The sequence below is a fragment of the Rousettus aegyptiacus genome, unplaced genomic scaffold (assembly GCF_014176215.1).
Source record: "Rousettus aegyptiacus isolate mRouAeg1 unplaced genomic scaffold, mRouAeg1.p scaffold_m13_p_5, whole genome shotgun sequence".
NCBI lineage: Eukaryota > Metazoa > Chordata > Mammalia > Chiroptera > Pteropodidae > Rousettus > Rousettus aegyptiacus.
In genome coordinates this window covers 43,678,815-43,702,118 of record NW_023416308.1, presented here as the reverse complement: position 1 = coordinate 43,702,118, position 23,304 = coordinate 43,678,815, and positions in this window count along the sequence as shown.

Genomic DNA, 23,304 nt, shown 5'->3' with positions numbered 1-23,304 from the left:
ACTCTGCCCATGATCGCTCGGGAAAGGTGTTATGAATGATCAGCTATGGTGGCTGGCATTATCTTAAATCAGTGTTCATTTAATGCCTGTGACTGACTGTACGATGCTGAGGACTGCTATAAACTTTACTAAGAGCGTGACCTTGATTGGTGTAGTGCTTCTCACTAAATCTGGCAAGATAGTCTTTGTCCTTACTTGGCTCTCAAGAATGTTATAAATTCTAAGAATAGATATGAAAACACTGGGCTTGTGAAAGGTTCATAGGCAGCAGATACTACTATTAATGCCGAAGAATTTCTGCCACACAGCTGGCTGTTTATTCATCAGGTTATCCGAGCCCCACCATTTACTTTTCTTAAGGATTTTAACTCCTGGGTTCATTTTAAATCTGTCAAGCAAATGGCCAGCTTACTCATTTAATTTTTTGTTCTGTATCTTCATCATGTACACAATTCTCTATTAATCCCTAATGGAGCGTGTGTTAATTTTTAGTAAAATAATTGGCAGCCTGTGAATAAGCAAATCTAGTCTGATGCAAGTCTGTGTGAAGACATGATAGCTCAGTGATTAGTTCATTATTTATTAGTCTGCTTACAAATAAGAGATATATATTTGTAGTGCTGGTAACTGATTTCACAGGGGATTCCTGAAGCTATGAAGTAATTTCTGTGAAATGAACTGCAATGCAAATTGATTTACATATAACTCCAGCCTCCAAAATGATCAGTATGTTTGTTTAGCAGAGCTTGCCATTCCAGTTCTCCCAGGGGCTTTTCCTTTGGTGGTTCTTCTGTGTGTGCTGTAATTATCCTGCAAGCTATATTCTTAGGATCATCCAGATATATTTCCTCTATATTAACTCATGAGGTGAATGAATCAATACTGCGATGACAGTCTCCAGTCAAATTCCTTGAGTGCTCATGATAATCTAGCCATTGTATTGAATATGCAGGCAAGAAAGACCCCCTTTTTTCCAGCGGTGTAGCCACAGGTGATAAGAATGGAACCTGAGACACCTGTACAGGTCTTCTCATTCACCAGACAATATATTCCCTTATTAATAAACCAGCTGACAAATTCATAGGGAAATTTATGGTTTCCTTTGGTAGAACTAGGATTTTTATAAACATGTAAGCCTTTAAAAAGTAAAGACTAGCTAGTCATAATGTTCAAGTTCAATTTTGTTGTTAAATAAAGTTTGACACATTGATTGCCTTGTGATGGTACCTGAAAGTCCTAAGTACACTCCAGTGCCCTAAGATCTTGAAAAATTAATAGGCAGCAAGGACAATAGAAAATAGGTTGATGCTAAGATAAACCATCAGACTGTGGCCGATTGATGAGGGTAAAAGCTTTTATGCTATCTATTGCTAAATGCTGTATTTCTATTGCGAAAATAGGTTTTAATTATTTGAGCAAAGTTTTTAATTTTATGTGGATCTTTTTCTTTTTACCCTGTGAGACCCACCTCATGTGGATCCTGATAAAACCATAGCCGTGCTTGCAGTGTAAATGAAGAGTTCCTCCCCTGTTGAGTATTTTCTGTTGAGTAGAGGAATGCTTGAAATTTTCTAAGAGGATCAACTTTAAATCTCAACACACAAAAGAGTAACTATGGAGAGGTGACAAGTTATTTAGCTTGATGGTGATTTTTCACGATGTGTACATTTATATAAAATTATTAAGTTGTATACCTTAAATATATTTCTATATGTCAAAGATATCAGTAAAGTTTACATATGTTAAAAAGGCTGCTAAAAAGAAGAGATTAGATACCTTGATTCCACTAGAATGCAGGCAGATGTAACAGTTGCTTTCATAATTTACTCGTCAAGTCATATGACAACTTGGTCTTCAGGGTAATTTAATCAGTTTAGTTTTTTACCTGGGTTATGATGCCACTGGTATTATATAATACCTCTGGTCTTCATTGATAAAACAAGAGTCTCTCATCAAGAATAGCCCAAGAAAATGGGAAGTTGGGGAGTGTGGAGCAAATATATATTCTTGTGCAAATGAAAACATACCATGAACAGCCTGCAGAATCCTTCGGGACCCAGGGAAAGTTGCATAATTTGGGTTGCACAACAGTGTGAAAATACTTAATGCCACTGAACTGTATGCTTGAAATGGCAAAAATGGTACATTTTATTTGTATTTTACCACAAAAAGATACAGTTTGCTGCAACCCATTTTCAGAATGATCGTCTCTTAAGACCCTGTGTGTAATGAAACTCAGCTTGGATCTGTGAACTCTGGAATCCTCACTGTGCCCTTGAGAAGAGGAATGGACAATTTAGGGCAGTGCTTTCTGTTATGTCAGCAGTAACATGGTATAAGGAATTGCTGGTTTTGCCTACGAAGGAGATTTAACAAATTAATATTCTTTAGGCACATCCAACCTCCTTACTTCCAAATTCAGACATGAGTTGGGGAGAGATGTTTCTGAATTCTGAGTTAGGTGGTCTTCTTGGATAATCTAGGTTAATAGGCCCATGCAGGCTGCCTTTGAATCTAATTTTATGTTGTTTCTGTGAAAAAAAAAACTTCTCCATCGTGCATTCTATCTCACCAGCTCATAGTTTATATTGAGCAGTAGAATTCATTGTTGAATTGGAGACTGCACAGTTTTATACTTTTACTCATCTTGGTTGTACTCTGTTCAAATCATTAATTTATTTTTCTTATACACACTCTCCTCTTTATTATTCTAGAGATTCTAAAATACCTTGTTATTCTATCTTTAAAATCTTTTGTGAGATACTTTGACATGATAGCCCAATCATTTTATGTTTATATTTAACCAGCAGAAAGCAATTTCAGAAGAACCAAAAAGTAGGACAGATGTTAGAGACATTATGAAGAAAAGACCTAGCCCTCCCAGGGGAATAGGAGCAAAGATTGCTCTTGTTTGAACTATTTATGTTAAATATAAGCTTCCAAAAATGTGGGGATTGGCATTATATGCTCTAGAGCCACCTCTTATTAGAAAATATTGTTCCTCAGGTTATCAGTATTTGTTTTACACAGCTTTGAGTTTTAAAAATAGTAAAACGTTTACATTTGGATACTCTATAGAAATTGCCAACTTCTATTTTGCAAAATAAGGATGTTAAAAATACCATCTCCTATCACCATTTCATACAATATTTTGAAACATACAAAGGACATAATTTCAGAATAAAGGACAGGTATTTTACATTTAATACATTTAGCTTTATGAAAAATCCAATCGTGTCCTTATCTTCTGAATTGCACTTCTAGATTTAAAAAACACTAATTTCATCCTGGGTTTATACCAGTTCCTAGATTGGAGTTAGGGAATCACTGGTGTATTTATACCTGGGACTTATGCTGAAAAAGTTTCTGGAGGAGTATAAGAGAGAGAAAGAAGTTGCATTCTATACTACCTAGATGATGATGATGATGATGATGATGATTTTGCAAGTTATTAAGTGAAAATATCTGGAAGATACCGACAAAGCCTTGTGGTCTGGTTGAGATGAAATTGTGTGGTGTGTTAACGGTTGGAGCATCAAAGGAAGACACTTTGTCCACGTGTTTCATTCCACTATTGACCTGTACAGTCTTTCTAAGTGATTCTAGGAATGCTGCTAATTCCTCAGTTATTTGAAACTTTGTTTTTCCAGTTTTGACACTCAAATTGGTTTTATGTGACCTTTAGCTATAGAGTCATTGATGTTTAAAATATTGCCTTTCTGAGAATGCATGGGGGGAGAGGGGACAGGTATGAGTTTTAAATTTACTTTAGAGTTTCAGAGAATGAAAATTTTTAAAGTAATTTTATTTAAATTAAAACCTAAATCTAGTTTAAGTTTGAAGAATATAGAAAAGTGCTTCTGTGGTTAATACTGGTTTTTGAGAAAAGCATTGCAAATAACTTTTAAACACTGAGTTACTGGAAGACCTTTGGGAATGGAGTGTCATTGACTACTGATAAAAGTTTTAAAATTATATGGGAGAATTGCTCATCCTTTGGGAATTTCCCCTGTGAACAAATTTACTTAATGAACAACTTAAATGTGATAGCACACATCTGTGTCTCTGGAGAATTAAATTAGATAGTTGATAGAAAGAAATAACAATTTTATGATTAAGAATTCATTCTTTCACTTATTATTTCAGTACATATTGATTAAAGATTCTTTTTTGTTCTGAGTATTGTTTTAAAAATTGGAGATTCATCCAGGTCTTAGACATATCCCTTCCCTCATAAAGTTTATGTTCCATTGAGCAAGACAGATAGTCCATAAGTAAAAAAAAAATTGTGTTGTTAAATAAAAGGGTGCTATGGCAAAGACAAACAGTGGTGGGGACTGGGGAGGAGGAAGGGCTACTTTAAATAGGATGGTTACTGCAGGTTGCCTTGATTAGGTAACATGTTAGTCTAGTCCAGAAAGATGAGAAGGAGGCTGTAGGAGGCACAGAGTACTATTTCCTTGAGGTAACGAAGAACTTAGTGGATACTTGAAACTGTCAGAAAGTTTCATAGTTCAAAGTTCTTTGAAGCCAGTCAGGAAGCACAGCTCACATTTCAGGAGGTGGAGGGTTAACTCTACTTTCTGGAGAAAGGGGGGGGGGGATCCAGAGAGTTATTTTGATATAAAATAATTATTTTTCCTGATTGTCTCTTGGGGCTGGTAAAGAGTAGAAGATGGAAGAGTGGACTCAGAGCTGATAGATACTCCAGGGGAATGCAAAGGGGAAAATGGTCAAAGGGAGCTCCCTTGGCTGATGAACTGTAGGAGCTGTCATGACTAAAATCTTAGGGTTGTTTTTTTTTTTAATGTGTTATAATTCATAACTTTAATGATATTTGTTAAATACTATCCAGCATCAGCATTAGTTAGCAAAGCAAAATTGAGAGAAACGGAGCATGTAAAGCTGTAGTAATCAACTGGTTGGTGGTTCTCAAAGAGCAGTTCTACAGCTCTCAGCCATCAATGAAAGGTGACAGGTGACATGACAACTCAGACATATAAACCCCTCATAGGAATCCTAGAAGATTCAGGAGGGATTTGAATTTCTTATAATAAAAGTAGAGGTTTTTCTTTTTTCCCCTGCTCATTAGATCTTAAGGAAAAAGGACCCCAGAAGGCTGGAGTTCCGAGATTACTCATGATACATACAAGTTTTCCTAAAGGAAAAGGAGTATAACATGATGAACCAATCAGGAATTACGATGTGAAACAGTCTTATTACATGGGCCTCCATTTGTTATAAAGTGTTAGTATTTTGGATACAGCACAGAGCCCAATAAGAAAAGAGCTGTTTATGAGTAACTCAGAGGAACACAGAACTCTTTATTTGATGGTTGGCCACTTAGGTTTTTAAAATTTAATTTTATGTTTTTTTTTTTCTTTCGTTTTCTAGTGGTAGTGAACTGCTACCAAAATTGCTAGTTAAAGGCTCATGAATTTTTTTTTTTTTTACTTTTTAAAAATTAAGTTTATTGGGGTAACATTGATTAATACAATATTATAATTTTCAGGAGTACATTATAATTTGACATCTGGATATTCTATTGTGTGTTTACCACCCGAAGTCCAATTTCCTTCAGCTACCATATATTTGATCCTCTTTACCCACTTCACCCTCCCCCTACCCTCTATATTTAACCCCCTTTGCTCTTCTACCTCCCCTCTCCTTCCCCTCCCCTTACCCTCTGGTAACCACTAGTCTATATAGTCCATGTCCATGAGTCTCTTTCCTGTTCATTTGTTGCTTTTAGGTTTATATCCCATATAAAAGTGATATGTGGTTTACAATTTTTTTTGTCTGGCCTCTTTCGCTCAGTATGGTTATCTCGAGGTCCATCCATGTTGTTGCAAATGGCAGTATTTCATCTCTTCTTATGGCTGAGTAATATTCCATTGTGTATCTTAGGACACTTTGGTTGCCTCCATGTCCTGGCCACCGTGAATAACGCTGCTATGAACATTGGTGCGTAAATATCTTTTTGAATATGAGTTTTCAAGTCTTCGGGGTAAATGCCCAATAGATAGATTGCTGGATCATATGGTAGATCAATTCTTAGTTTTTCTGCGGAACCTCCATATTGTTTTCCATGGTGGATATACCAATTTGCAGTCCCACCAGCAATGTAGAAGGCTCATGATTTTTTTTTTCATGAATTTTTAAAAACTCATGAGTATAGTATACATTTAAAGGCTTATGAGATTTGTTTTTTGCTCAGATTTTGTAAAAAAAATTTTTACTTTCCTTTTTGGTTTCCATATTTACTGAGTTGAATTAATTATACCTTACAGTTCATTCATGGCACATTATTATTGATCAATGCAAAAGCCTTCTTTTATATTATTACATTCCCCACCTCTACTTTCATTCCCAATCCTCAGTTCCTGTTTTATTGAATACGTGTCCCTCCATTCTACCTTTTTTATTCTTAATGTATGTGATATTGTGTGTATACGTTTTAACTTGATATAAATTGTATTATGATGTAAATCTCACTTTACATCTTTTTAATGCCATACTTTGTTTTTGAGGCTGTGTATATCATCACTAAGTAGACATTTAGCTTATTAAATATCATTTATTTAAACTATTTCTTTACATGCACATTCCTCATTTTACTTATTGGTGCCATAACCAATACTGCCATGAATATCTTGGTACATGTGTACTTATGATCTCATAGAAGGGTTTTTTCTGAGGTATATACCCAGGAGTAGAGTTTCTAGGTCTTTGGATAGCTTTATACTTAATTTCTCTAAGTACAGACATTTTCTCTATAATGGCTGCAGCAGTTTTAATTATGACCAGAAATACAGTACCATTTTCATAGATCTGTATCAATATTTGAAATTATATGAATTTATAATTTTTTCATTTTATGTACATAAAATAGGATTTCCTAATTAAATTTGCACTTCTCTGAATATGAGTGAGTTTGACTGTGTTTTCATATATATTGCAAATTTGTTTCTTCTGTAAATTGTTCATTCGTATGTATCCTTTGTCCATTTTTCAATGGGATTTTCTGTCTTTTCCTTAATGATTTTCATTTCAGTTATTTACTCTCAATCTGTTATCCATATGTTGACTTTGTGTGTGGTGACCTTTAATTTGTTATTGTAACATCTGTCAGTTTTCCTTCTTAAGGTTGGTTCTTTGAAAATATTGTATAAGAAATCGTTCTCTACCTCAATATCATGAAGATATTCTCCTATATAACCTTTTATTAGCTTTATATTTTAATTTGGCTTTTCATGTTTTGCTTTTTAATAAAACTGGACTCCATATCTGGAGACTATGTGAGGTAAGGATCCAACTTCATTTTTTCTGTGGTGTGTGCAGTTTTCCATCTCTATTTGCTAAATAATTCCACCTTTCCTACTGATTTATGAAACACATAGGAATAAATTTAACAGAAACTTTATAAGACCATAATGGAGAAAACGACAAAACTATATTGAAAGAAATTAAGGGATACTTAAATGGAGAGATATACAAGAAAGATTCAGTAAAATGTGAATGTCAATTTTCCAAAATATTGGACTACTCTTGAAGAAGAATGTATGTGTGTGTGTGTGTTTGCACACACATGCATGCAATTTATTTTGCCTTTGGCATACATGTATGAGTGTAGTCTTGTTTAGAAAATTTTTATGTGGGACATTCAAAGATTTTTTTTCCTGGAATTTATTAATATTTTTTGGAAAAAAAAAACACCTTTCTCCACCGATTTGAAAACCATCTTGTTATATATTAAGGGCCCTTTAATGTGTGGTTCTGTTTCTGGATTCTCTGTTCTGCTCCATTGATCTATTTTTCTTTGCAACAGTGCTATACTCACCTAAATTCTATAACTTTATGAATCATTATAAAGTGCCATTTTCTCCATCATTCTTCTTCAAGCGTGGTCCAATACTTAGGCCTTTGAATGTTAATATAAATTTGAGAATCATTTTATCAAAGGTCCACAAAATAATAAGATTGGGATTTTCATTACTATTACATTGACTCTATGAATAAAATTTTGGAAAATTGACATTCACATTATACTGAGTCTTTCTTGTATCTCTTTTTATTTATTTAAGTATCCCTTCATGTCTTTCAATATAGTTTTATCATTTTCTCCATCACGGTCTTGTAAAGGTTTTGTTAAATTATTCTTATGTGTCTCATATTTTTCTATGTTGTTGTAAATGGCAAAATAATCAGACTACAAAAGAATACATGCAGCACGATTTCATTTAAGTTTGGTTAAAGGAACAGCCAAAATAAAGCAGCGTATTTTTCAGAAGGTACACATAGGTGGAAAAACTATGAAGTCAGGGAATCAGAACAGTGGGTTTCTTCTGTAGGGGATGGAGTAGATGTGATTGGGAGGAGGGCACACAGGAAGCTTTTAAGTTTTTGTGATGATATTTTCTTTATATAAAATGTGTTTCTCCAGTTGTTTGCTTTTTGAAAATGATTATTCTTTGAAAAATGTTTTATTTTCACCAGTGTGTATCTTAAAATAAAAATAGTTAAAAAATTTAAATGTGATAATGTATAATTTTTTTAAAAAAATTCATAACATATAGAAAGTAGTCTACATTTTCTTTATTCCTTAATGATTATTAATATCAAGATTTTTAAAAATATAGCCATAACACAAATTTTTCATGTAATGATTTTTTTTTCTTTTTAACTTGAAGTAAATTTAAAATTTCCTAATAATTTTCTCCTTAAGACATACACAATTTAGTCAACTGGATTTTAGTTTTCAGGCACATGAAATTGTTTAATCTCTGTCTCATTTTTATAATAATGCTGCATTATGCTCTGTGAAGGTAGTTTTCTTTTTTGACACATCGAATGACATTTTTGTTCATAGCTTGTAGTAACAAAATTTACTCAGATGAATTAAAATATGTTTATTGAAATTCCTGCACTGAAAATAATTTTGGTATTGCAATTCTGAAACTTGATTCCACTCCCTCTCCCCCCCAATTATAGCACTGATATCTTTATTTTTGATAACCTGAGGTTTCTTAGCACTATATACATTATGGTATTACTGAATAGACTAGATTTTGTGTGTTTACTTATAAGTAAGGTTGAACTTTTTTATCCATATGTTGTCATTGGATAAAAATAACATTGCCATTCTATGTGAATTGTTCCTGTCCTTTGCTAATTTTGTATTGTGGAAGAAATGTTTTTTTTAAATTAATTTTTAAAATCTATTTATATATTTGGATGATATCATTTTTTGTTGCAATTATTCCCCCATTTGGTATTTGCTTTTTAATTTTAATTTAAAATTTTTCTCCTTCTTTTCTTCCTCTTCTTCAGGAACAAATGTCCTTACCTTTTTTCTCTTGTTTCATGTAGAGCAGTTTAGTCTTCTTTCATTGCAGGGAGAATATGATCATTTGACAGGAGATAATGTCACCCAGAATGCAGAACTACATTGGAGATTGAAGTATGTGAGCTCTGATCTTCACCAATTTTGTAAGTCAATCAATATTGCAGGTATTCAGACAGCTTCCAGATAATAGATAACTCTGAAATGACCCTAGATTTAAGCATGTCAAGAAAATACAACCTCGTGACTCGTTGACAAAACTTTATCTCAAGTGACTTCATAAATATACCAAGCGCACTCCTCAAGCAATCCAAGGGAACACATCTCTCTGTAGTGAAAAAATAACATTGACATTAGTCAAAGGTCAGAGCTTCACTTAATAAATCTATGAACTGCTATATTGTAAAAAAAAAAAAAAAATTGCAGGTTTTTGTTTTTGTTTTGTTTTGTTTTGTTTTTACATTTTAGTTCCTACCAAGAGTTTCTAAGCACATTGTTTTTCTACTAAAATCCAATTCATTCTGCAGTTTTGATTGATAATAGCTAAATTTTTCCTTTATGGAAAAAAAAGGTTTATTATTAAGGAGATTTGTGGAGAATAGAGGGCTAGGAAATATTTAAGCCTCAGTACAGGGTTCTCCACATTCCCCAAACTGACTTAAGATGATCTTCAAAGAGGATAAATTGTAAGTAGGCCCTGGAAATAGGAAAGAAAGTCATCCACACACCACAATACTAGAGATTATCTACTAACTGTAATATAGGAAGAGCTATATTGAAAGAAGATATTAGAACTGGTCTGCAGTATTGCTTTTTAAAAAATCATCAGAATCACAGGAAATGAGTAAAGGAACTTAATGGAGACTCCACTGACAGCCCTTTATTTAGAGAGGTAAGAGCTAGAGGTGAGGATGGGTTGTGGGTCAGAAAGTGAGAATGCTGTGGTAAAATAAACGATTGGCACTGTGTGAACTGTAGTGTTGTTGGTAGTGGCACTGTCTAGCCTTTTCCCAAAGATGGGACTCTACTCTTAATTATCCTGTCCCTCTAAATGGTGGTGGGGCTACATACAGTTGTGCCCCTTATCTGTGGTTTCACTTCCCACAGTTTCAGTTGCCCAGGGTCAAAACTGCAGTAAGGAAATACTCAATGAAAAATATTATAAATAAGCAATTCATAAGTTTGAAATTGCTGCCATTCAGAGGAATGTGATGAAATCTCAAGAGTCCCACTCTGTCCTGCCCACAATATGAATCATCCCTTTGTTTGGTGTCTCCACATTGTAGATGTTGCCCACCAATTAGTCACGTGATAGCTGCCATCTTGGTTATTAGATCAGCTGTTGTGGTATCACGGTGCTTGTGTTCAAGTAACCTTTATTTTACTTAATAATGGCCCCAAAGCCCAAGAGTAGTGATGTAGACAATTCAGATATGTCAAAGAGAAGCTGTAAAAGGCTTCCTTTAAGAGAGAAGGTGAAAGTTCGTAACTTACTAAGGAAAGAAAAAAAATCATGAGTTGAGATTGCTAAGATCTATGGTAGGAGTGAATCTTCATCAAATTGTGAAGAAGGAAAAAGAAATTCGTGCCAATTTTGCTGTCACACTTCCAACTGCAAAAATATGGCCACAGTGCACGATAAATGCTTAGGTAGAAAAGGCATTAAATTTGTGGGTGAAAGAGTTGAACAGAAAATGTTTTATGATTAATGGCAACATGCTGTGCCACAAAACATTGAGCCACCCAGCAAGGGATCCCCTGAAATGAGTGGAACCAAGCCTTTACTGCAGGTAAGGGATGGTTACACAGATTCAGGACTAGCTTTGGTATTTTATCATCTTACAGCACAAGAAGAAGAATGAGTACAGTATAATAAGGTATTTTGAGAGAGACTACATTCACATAATGTTTGTTACAGTATATTGTAATTGTTTTAAGTTATTGTTTTTTAATCTTTTATGTGCCTAATTTATAAATTAATCTTTGTTATAGGTATGTTTGTATAGGAAAAACAATGTATATATAGGGTTCAGTACTATCTCTGGTTTCAGGCATCCACTGGGGGTCTAGAACATATCCTCTATGGATGAGGAGGTCTACTGTACAGAGGAATTTGCTAGCAGCAAATCTTAAAGGACAGGGCACTATTTTAAATGGAGCAAGTAAAGACTTTATTTTATAGTCTCATAACAGACATAATGGATCCATTAAGTCATCCGATCATAATTGACTTGTTTGGGAAGTGAGAGGCAAGTTTTTTTTTTTATCTTTAATCTGTTTTTTAATAAAAACTCCAGTACAGCACTCAAATAGGTTTTTGATCAAGTGATTTTGAGGTGCTATGAGAGAACATCATTTGAGAAAGAGGCACACAGGCATTGCTATAACTGAAGAACAATAGATAATTACCATAATTTGCTAATGTTATCTCTTTCTTTAGAAAAGAAATATTATTAGATGATGAAGGTTGTTAAGATTTTTTCTGAGGGTCTCCCAAGATACCACTTTCCTCCTTACTGAGCAAGTTTAGCTTTTCATTTTCTCAATATTTTCTTTTTCAGAATAGGATCTTTGCTTCTTTGCAAAACCAGGATGTTTTTGCCCAATCAGTGTGTTAAAAGTGATGAAAGATAGCAAATGTGACATATTTTATGCCTCTTTGCCATAAAGATTATTCTGAGTTGATCATTTTGAGATACTGCAGACACAGGAGAATCAGAGTAGAAGTTACTCTTTGGTGAGGAAAATTTGCCCGTACCAGGAAGAGGGCTATTCCCAGAGATTACTTGTTCATGTGAGGGACCTATTTGTTTACTAGATATTTCCTTGTGTCACTTTCTGCCCCCCAAAATATGCTCTAGATCCCTATCTCTTTCCTTAGCTCAGGATGGTCTGAGATTGCCTGGCCTTTTGAGTCTCATATATTTGTGGGGCTCCCATACGTATGTAATCAAGACTCTTTTCCCCCACCCCCTGTTAATATGTCTTTTTATTACAGGGATCTCAGCCCAAAACTTAGAAGGGTAGAAGGGAAATTATTTTTCTTCCCCTAGAGTGGATTCAATCCTCAATTTCTAGAGAAATAGAAAAACTGCTTGCAGATTTAAAATGGCAAATTTCCTTCCTTTTAGTCCTCAAAAGTTTCCAAAATATATTGAAGTTTAATTGTAGCAAGGGCACTCTATTATAATAAATAAAATGTTATGGCATATTTTGAATTAAAAACAACTGAAAAGGTATCCCAATTTTAAGAAATTACATATACAAACTCAAAGATTATAAAACAGAATAGAAAATTTCCATTATAGACTGTGAAAGCTATGTTTGATTTACAAAGGTATATTTTAGATATACATTTACTTATTGGATTTTCTAGTTGGAAGAAACTTAGAAATTATTCATTTTTTGTCTTTATCAAAAGTATTCTTGAAATTATACCTCAATTTTTTGGAAACCCTGATGACCAGAATTGAGGAAGTTTGCCATTTTAAAACTCTAAAGCTAGCCTAGCTGGGTCTAAATTTCAGTTTTGTGTGAATTGTGTGACCTTGGACAAGTACTTAAGTTTTCTGTGGCTCAGTTTCCTCTTCTCTAAAATGAGAATAATTCTAATGTCTAGGAGGTACCAGGTTGACACAATATGCTGATGGCTTCCATATGGGTTATATGTTTGTGAGAGAGAGCAATGACTGGGAAAGAGGTGGGGGGTGGTGAGGGAGTGGTGGTGGAGAGGGGCATGGAGGGAGAGTTTAGAAGAGATCCAGAGACTTTGCCCTGGGGCACTCCAACATTTGGACATCAGAGAGAGGAAATTGAAAAGGATCAACCTGTAGGGTACAGGGAAACCAGTAGTGTGGTCTTTGGAAACCAAGGTCTTGGACTTTTGATTCGGTTAAATTGTATACCTGAAACTTGCTGAATTTTGTCAACCAATGCCACGAAAAAATTAAATAATGAATGAATGAATGAATGAATGAATGAATGAATAATAAAGTCTCTTACTACTAAAAAAAAAGAAAAAGAAAAAGAAAAGAAACCAAGAAACCAAGGTCCTTTGTGATTATTAAATTAAATGCTGTGGCCAACCAAGTATATTAAGATTTACAGCTACCATTGGATTTAACCATTCAACAGTGATTAGTGACTTTGTGGTGAGCAATTTTGGTGGAGGATTGTAGACACAGGAATAGTTTAAAGAAAGAATGGAAGGAGAGAAATAGGAGCAGCAAGTATGGACATTAAAGAAAGGTTTTGCATTAAAGGCGAAAAACAGCGTGTAATATCTTTGAAATAATGGGTTCCATTTATTGAGCACTTACCATGTGACAGTCACTTTTTAGGTGCTTATATTAACTTGTTTAATGAGGAATAAGAAATATAGGAAGTTCTTTGCATGATAGTGTAAGACCATGCAAGCTAAAACCATGAAAAGCATACTTAAAAATCAATGGGAATAATTATGAGTGTTCTGTGATTTAAAAAAAATTTTTTTATCAAAACATTCAATTTTTTAACTTGCTCTTATTGTTGGTTTTTAATGTACTGGGAAGTGAAAAAATAGTAAAACATATTTATGGTACATTGCAATTTAAAACATTAGAAATTCAAATATTTTATTTCATTATAAAAAACTTCCAAAGACTAGTTTGAACAGTGCTTGCCTTCTCATCATAAAATTTATGACATGGAGCAAGCATTTTTTCTATTTGACATATTCTTTTCTGTGTTTGAATCAGTTTTCAAAATCTTATCCTTTCCTCTTTCAATGTTTTGAAATATCTCCAAGAGTTTATTTAATGTGAGGTTTTCACTCCCTCTGGGACATCTCATCCTTTTCATCACAACCACTTTTCTTATTTATGTTTATAAATTTGCCTTCACCGAGTTCCTTAGGCTGCATATATGCCCCTCTATGGATCTGGGTCAGAGAGTGTCCTGAGCTTTCCATTGCTAATATGTTAGAGTTTTTAAAGAAATGCTGAGACCGGAAGGAAGGAGTCAGGGGAGACAGAGGGCAGAAGTCACCCACTAGTGCAAAAGACTGGTTTTTCGGGGCTGGGTATTCTTACCCCCAACTCAGCTGTGCAGGGCCCTCCCAGTGCACAGCCCTGATAAAATGCTCGAGCAGCTTCACTGTTTTCACCAATGGTAAACAACTTCTGGGATGTAAGTTCACCACCTTTCATTTGGTCAGTCTGGCTGGGGATTGGTACTCTTGGAGAAATAAAGTTGAAAAAAATCTTCCCTCAGCCCCCCAAAATCTCCTTAAAAGTAGAAGACAAAACAGTTTTATTACTGAATAAGCATTTAATCAGCATGTGATGTGGATCACAGGCAATCAGCTAAAGAGAATGTAAAGACAGAAGAACTCTCACCGTTTCAAAAAGCCAGGCAGATGCAACCTATTATATTCATGTTCTCAAGATAAACGATAACTAATCCTTAGGTAAGAGGTGCGATAGCACCGTATGTCAGACATAGTTCATCCTAGATTTACTTGGTAACTGGAGTGACCATCTGTGTTTGCTAACTGCTGTTATCCAGAAGAATAATTAAACTTTTCAGATCTCTGTGACTGGTAGATTGGAGCCAAATGCCCACGTTAAACTCTAATAGAGACAGGGAGAGAGGAGCACTATCTTTCTTGATGTTTACATTTTAAAGAGATGGCTCCGAGGGAGGTCTTTGCAAAAGACATTCCTGGGTGGTAAACTGACAACAGACCTATTTAGCTTTTAAAAATATTTATGTACATCTCAAGAAGAGAAAGAATTTACAAATTTTCTAAAGGAAATGCTCTAAGACAAGCTGTGGAGGGCGCCTCTTTCCCTTTTACACCAGAGAAAATTCAGCATTTTTCTTTTAAGATTTGTATTTACCCTTACACTAAGTGTGATCAGAAACTCTGAATGTAGTCTAAAGCTTATTTCTGTTCATTTGCTCTCACTGGAGACGGGAGAAGAGCTTGTTATCAACCTCCAAATAATTACTTTGATTTTGAAGATTAAACTTTCTCCTTTAGGCCGCTAATTAATTACTCCAGTCATTGTTATCTGAGCCCTTTCTTTTCTCAGTCTGTACACTATATCAACAAATGAAGATGTTTTCAGGCATTTTTAACCAGCCATGCAGTGGAGAAAGTCCTTTATGTGAAATACTCTTTGATTCCGAATAGTGATGAATATTAAACAATGTTGATGTCGTGCCCCACTGTCCTGGGCATGAGGGATAAACAGTAAACATGACAGGCATGGTGCCTTCCCTCCTGGAGCTTACCCTCTGTCAGAGAATCAGACATTTAATACAAAGTAACCGATGTCATGAATGCTACTCCAGAAGAAATATAGAGTGCTTTGGGACAGCATCCTGAATAAAGTGCCCTACTGTTGGGCAAGGGGACTGACAAACGAAATGGATGCAGTCAGGTTCCCTCCCAGCAAGCTGTGCCATTTCTGGGCAGCCTTAGCTACAGTGTCCTATACAACCTGTAGATTGTGATTGATTATAGTACCTGGCCTTAAACCACTATTGTGCACCTTGTCATAAGAACAGCCTCGCCAGTGCAGGCTGGGGTGGTGGTGGTGGGGAGCTGGAGCTGTGCCTGTGCCTTGCTGCATCCTACTATGCCTGAATGAAAGCATCTGCCCACCTTGCCTATTCTTTCAGCTGCCAGACCGTGCACCTCAAGCTTCGGTACCCTGAACCTGCAGAACACCTACCCTAGCCTGGAACTGTAAGAGGTCAAGTTATAGAAGACCTATAAACCATAGTAGGGATTTGGGATTAAAGATTCAGTTTTTTGGGCCCATCCCTAGATACTTTGGTGTTTTGGTTTTGGTGCAACTCAAAAGCCGATATTTTAGTACGCTCCTCTGTAGGGCTCTGGTACAGTTAGTCCCAACGCATCCTTTCAAGGCACTCTAAGCTTTACAGCCTTTAAAGGATTTTAAAGGCAGAGATTGATATAATTGGATTTGAATGGATTGGTGAAGGTAGGGGACAAGAATTGTCGTGGGTGGTTAGGCGGCTACTACAGTGGTTAGGGAAAGAATGATGGTGTCTTGGGCATATAGAGCAGTGGACAATTTTGAGACATTCAGGAGATAGAATAGAATTTTTTGATCATTTCATTGTGACAGGAGAGGGAGGTATCAAGGTCAACTCATAGGTTTCGAATTTCAGTAACAAGCATGTTGAGTGGAGGGGTCGGAATGAAGAGTTAAGTTTTTGGACACAGTGACAGCCATGTAGAGGTGTTTAATAGGCAGCTAGGTACAGCAGTTTGAAGCTCAGGAGCTCTGGACTGGTCCATACTAGAGATATGGGTTTGAGATGTGGTCAGCTGATATACGATAATTAAGTGGGAATGGATGAGATCACCCAGAGGAAAGCTGCAGATGAGATAGGAAGAGAGTCTAAAACAAAACCTGAGCAACATCGGGGTGTATTTTAGTAGGAAGAGGAAGAGGAACCAGCAGTAAATATTGAAAAGGAATGGTTAGAGAGGTGGGAGGAAAACTGGGAGAGTGTGGTATCCATGTGGGTATCTATGGAGAGTGGTCCCTGGTGATTTTCCGCACTTGTAATTTAGCAGGTTAAAAACGTTTCAGTCTCATTTCCAATCACACAGTCTACAGGGTGGGTGTTTTTAGTGCCCTGTGCCATGGTTTTATCCCAGGCATCAACCACATTCACATAGAGATCTTAAAACATGTCCTTCAGGATAAGTGAGTTAATATAGCCATGAATGTCACCAAGTCTCTCTCCTTCTATATGCACATTGTTAATGTTTCCATCTCACTTTGGTGTCAGGACTTTTCAAGAGCAGACATTCAATGGCTTTTTGACCCTGTGAATAAAAACATTGATAGGAAGGGTTCTGACATGCTGGCCAAGGGTGATGGCTATGTTGTTTGCTGCTATTGGGTCCGTCTCTTGGGTGATATATTTATTTTTCACTGAAAAATGCTTTAGAGTGATAAATGGAGCCCATGTATTTTCTATTGAATGTGAATGTTCTTTTTCTGCTTTTAGAAGTATGTGTTTTCTTTTCTTTTCTTTTTTCTTTTCTTGCTTGCTGCTTGTTCTTGTTCTTGTTCTTGTTCTCGTTCTCTTCCTCCTCCTCCTCCTCCTCCTTCTTCTCCCATCTCCCTCCTTTTTTTTTATAATTTTGCCTGGCCCCAAACTCTTGACAAAGGGTCAGCCAATGTGGCCTGCCAACTGCTTTTGTACAGCTCACCAGCTAGGAATGGTTTTTACATTTTTAAATGGTTACATTTTAAGGGATTGCATGAATGTCTACATAACCTTGATTTTGCCTCTTGGCCCACAAAGCCTAATGATGTTTAGTATTTAGCCTTCAATGGAAAAATTTTGCAATCCCAGCTCGCAACTATTACTCTTGAATGACCTAAAGAAAACTTTTCACTCAAATAAGAAAGTTGGCTAGACCAATGGTTCTCAAAGTTTAGCACGGTCAGAATCACCTGAAAGCCTAGTTTCAATACTAAATCTGGGCCCCACCCCCAATGTCTGGAGTGGGACCAGAGAAGTGGCGTTTCTTCTTTTAAAACTTCTTTTATTTTTGTGGTACATTTGACATATAACATATTACTTTCAGGTGTATAAGTAATGATTCAATATTTGTATATATTGTGAAATGATCACCACAAAAAGTCTAGTTAACATCCATCCCTATACCTAGTTATAAAATGTTTTTTCTTATGATGAGAACTTTTAGGATCTATATTTTTAGTAACTTTGAAACGTGCAATATGGTATTATTAATGATAGTTACCAACCATGCTGTACGTTATAGCCCCATGACTTTTTTTTTAATGTACCCCAGGAATGAAACACCTCTGACCACCAATCTAGATATCTAGCTAGGATGAACTGTACATCTACTTTGTCCCCTGACTTACGATATAAGAGTAACACCAATAATCAGATGTTTCTTTGCCCACTGCCACAAGGTTCCTCATGACTTACTTACTTTATAACTGGAAATTTGTACCTTTTGACCTGAATGCCTTCATCTACTTTATCCTGGCAACCACCAATCCATTCTCAGTATCTGTGAGCTCTCTTTTTAAAAAGTATAATTGAGATCATAAGTATTTGTCTTTATCTCTCTCACTTATTTCACCTAGCATAATGCTATCAAAGTCCATCCATGTTGTCACAAATGGCAAGATTTCTTTTTTTTTATGGCTAAGTAATATTCCACTATGGTGTGTGTGTGTGTGTGCGTGTGTGTGTATGTTTGTGTACATACTGCCACATTTTCTTTATCCATTCATCCATCAATGTACACTCAGATCATTTCTATATTTTGCATAGAAATGCATAGAAATATCAAGTGCATAGAAATATCTCATTTAAAGAAACTTAAAAAAACTAAGCTTGAATTTTAAAAATTAATGTAGAATAAAAGTACATTTAAAAACTTATGGGGCATAATAACTATACTGGTGTAGAATCTCCTTGCAAGTGGTCATTGATGGCATTTAATTCAGTTTACAAATTTCCGAAATCCATCTCCCTTCCAAACCATCGGAAGTCGAGGACTCAATCTTGCATTTTTCTTTTACCTTTTCACTCTCTGGTAAAACCAACAGCCGCCATAAGCAATATTTGGCACCGTTGTTTATGTTACAACCCTTCCTACATACTTGTAAGTATCAGAAGAATCAGCTCTGTTTTTCTTCTCCTCTGTATGTAGAGGAATGTAGCACAAGTACTGCGTTAAGAATATCCACACACAGGATTCAGCTGGAAGACGCATTAAAAATCTCAATTTGTGCTCCTTACTAACTGGTGGTTGCATGCCTGCTTCTTTCTCACCCACTTATCAAGTGCCTGCACTGTAGCTATATTCATGGAATATAGAGATGACAAAAATATCTTCTCTTAAGTAGTACACAGCCTAGTGAAAATTCAAATATGAAAGACAGTAGTGTACAGGTTCATTACCATTGATCCTGAGGTTAGGAATGCAGCCTTTAGCTCTGAAACAAGGCAGTGGACTGACATGCGGCACTCAAGATACTGGCCTGGTCAAAATGGGGGTTTAACAAACTGAGCCAGGCAGTTAGAGCTATCTCTGAAGTCTAGATGTTAACTAAGTGCTCATGAAAGGATTTCAGAAAATACCCAGGAAATCTTACAAATGAAGGAATCCATACCTGCTTGTTTATTTGAGATTTTGGAGAGTTTTCCATTAGTTTTAGCTCTATTTCGAACATGTGTCAATCTTCTTCCTCCTTCCCCTCCTCCCTACATAACAGCAAGTTATGTTCCTTTAGTTAGTTATTCATCCCTGTTGTGAAAGCAAGTGCAAGGTGCTTAGTTGCCTACAACTACTGAAGTCTTACACAACTGCCTTGCCCTTGTAACACACACCAAATACCATCACATTGTCTAATCTGTCATTCCCATGCCTTCTGCCATTGTCTTCTGAATCTGAGCACACTAAGACTTTGGTTGTCCAACACTACTCTGTATGTGTGTCATTTCTTAACCCTTTTTCCAGTAGGAGGGGTGATTGTCTTATGAGATCTGAGCATATACAGTCTACAAAAGTTTTTTTCAGCGTACTTTTTGGGGCTCCATACTAATTCGCTTAGCCAGTTGTTAGTCGTAATCCCACACTGCTAGATTACAGCAGTTAGGTTTTTCTTACTGCTCCCAGTGTCTAGCTACCAATAATTTTACTCCTTTTTCCAGCTTTTCTTTCACAAATTTTCTATTCACGAAATCTTGCCGAACTTACTTTATATTCTGTTATCTTTTTATTCTTTCACTGTCCACTACTCTGATCTGGTTTGTGTACTCCCTGTGTTTTCCATTGTTATAAAAGCAGCAGTAAGATTTAAGTTTTCAATAAATAGATTTGTTAAAATACTTAAAAAATTATTCAAGAGATAAGAACTGGCATATCTTTAGCCAGATTGCCTTGGTTCTTTAACATCTGAAGAATGATCATCATAGTAGTACATAGGTAGCATTACATAGTGGTTTTAGAGTGAGGGTTCTGGCATTGGGTTCAAATCTTTGACCTGTCACTTATTTGCTGTCTGATCTTTGTCAAATTTACTTAACCTTTCTAAATCTCAATTTGCTTTTCTATAGGCCAAGGATAATGATGACACCTGCCTCTTGAGATTGTTGTATGGAATATAATATAAATGTAAAACATTTAGCACAGTGCCAGGCACACCTTAAGTGTGAAACACATGATAGATATTCTTAGGAAAAACAGCAGGATCAAAAATCAATAAACTGGAACTTGGATGTATAAAACAATGTAGCTTTCTAACTTTTCTATGACTTGCTTAATATTGCTCTTGCTGTTGAGGGGGCAGAAGTAAAATTTCTCATCACAGGTCAATGTTTTTCCCAGTTTCAAATGGTATTGTTCTGATCCTTTCTTCCTTCCTTCCTTCTCCTCCTCTTCCTCTTCCTCTCTCCTCTCCCAACCAACCTACCCCCTTTTCTTTTTTTTCTTTCATAAATAGTCTTGGAGGATTCTTCTCCCTGCTATATCCCCCTTGATCACCCTTCTTTCCTTCTCTTTCTCTGTTCCTGGTGCTTTGGGACACAGAGAGAAGCATACATGACCTCTTGGAAGCAGGAGAGATTTCTATCAGCATCTTCATCTGCTGGTTTTTACTGAACTCCGATGTGTGACTCATGCCACCTCATCTTTGAGTGTCTGCTTCTGTCCTTTCTGCATATGCCATTGATGCCTTTGTGTCTGGTGGAGCTTGTGGCCTGTTTTCCAGTCAAAGGAAATGCAAGGTGGGTATTGCTCTTGGGAAAGTTCTCTGCCATATACTACTGATAACTAAGCTCCCACTTGATGTTTACTGATGCTGGTGACCTTATGTGATCCAGCAAATCATTCCCCTTATCACTCTTCCATCCCATGGTGGCACTTACCCATGTTATTGTTTTCACTCCGCTATGTGTTGGCACAGTGGACCTGCAAGCCATTCTTTTATCAAAATTCCAAATGGAAAGTGAGATTTGAACCTTTTCTTTGCTTTTGGCATGACTCAAACTACCTGAGGTATTTTTATCGCATCTTTCCCAAAGTTTGACTGTGATGGAGGGGAAGAATCGAAGACTTCTCTTGATGACTCTCTTTCTTCTCCTTCAGCTTCTTTCCCTAGTGCCCAAAGGGCTTTGTACTTTTTCTCTTTAGGGGATGGGAATACCCTCTTTTCTTTCCTCTTTATTCTGCAGATTTTGTAAGACTCCGATCCAGTTGGCCATACTTGACTTGCTCTCTATATGAAGGGTATTAAATACCTTTGCTAGAGTTTGTCTACTCAACAAACAAGTAAACAAGCAAACCAACAAACTTAACTTCCAAATCTTCTCTGTTTTTGTGTTTCACAATTCTGATTTGAAGATGAAAACTGAGTAATACTTCTCTTGTTCTTCAAAGTGACGAATACCATTGATTAGGCAGGATAACAACATATGGGGAATGAATTTTCTATCAGTTTAATGTTTTGAAAATATTATCTTTATTATTTCTATTTGTTATAGAAAGGGATCATGACATGTAGAAAAATAATTATTGATAATTCCATCTCCAAGAATTAATCGTTGTTAATAACATTTTCTAGCTGGGTGCTATTTGGGTGACCAAGAGCAAGTTACTTTACTTCCTGATCCTCACTTTTCCTCCTCTGTTAAATGAGAATAATTACTCCTTTCAGAGAAGGTTGTTTTAATTCAAGATGGCATTTTTATTATAGAGGAAATGATTATATATAATTCTGATTCTGTTCCTGTCAAAATGCTCTATAGTTCTAATTTATATATCTTCTTAGTATATTTTAATATTTAGTAAAGTCGATATTATACATCTTTTATGATCTTATTACACATCTTTTAAAGTAATTTATGCAAAATATAACTTGTTTCTCCTTTCAAATAAACAAAGGAATTATTGCATTAACTTTTTAAACATTTCATTGGTATTTTCATTAAAAATGCCTTAATGTTTATGATATCAAACATTCTAATAAACAGGTTTCATTTCTGGGTCTCCATAAAGTTTGGTAGTTTTCCTTATATAAGATGTTTTACTTTTCTTGCTAAGGTGTTTCATAAGCATTTTATGTTTCTGATGGTTGTATAAAATAAGGCTTTTTTCCTGTTAAATTTCTGATCTTATTACTAGTGGCATAGAGTAAAAAAAATGTTGACTTTTGTATATTTTTAAACAAGTTACCTTACTGACTTGTGTTAGTGAATTTTCATTTGATTTATTAGGTTTTCTATTTAGAGAAGCATTATTTGAAAATAGAGATTAATTTGTCCCCATGTTTCTAAAATGTATCAATTAAAAAAATTCTTCAGGTCTTTATTGCATTGGCTAGAACTTCTAGAAAAGTGCCAAGTAATAATGAGCCCACTGCTCTTGTTTCTGAGTTTAATGGGAATGGTCTCTAGTATTTTATCATTAACTATAATATTGGCTATTTATATGCAATAACTACTTTCTAATAGATTAAGGAGGTTTTCTTCTAGAATTAGGAAGCTTTTGTATTTACTTTAATGTTGAATTTATTTTAATTATTTTTTAATCTTTGCATTTATTAAAATCATTATTTTTTAATCTTCTGAGGTATTGAAGTGACTAATTAATTGACTGGTATATTTAACATGCTACTGGATTAGCATGTTATTTATATTAATAGGGAGATTAGTTTGTGATTTTCTTCTTTGTGCTCTATTTGTTAGAGTATTGCTGGTTTGGGAAAATGAATTGGGAAGTGTGCCATCTTTTTCTATGCTTTGGAACAGTTTAAATTATATGTGAATTATCTTTCCTTAAAGCTCCATTGGAACTCACCAGTAAGACATGGTACAGTGTTCGGAGTTATTCCCTAGGTAAAAAATTCAATTTCTTCCATGGTTATTGATATCTAAATGAACTACTT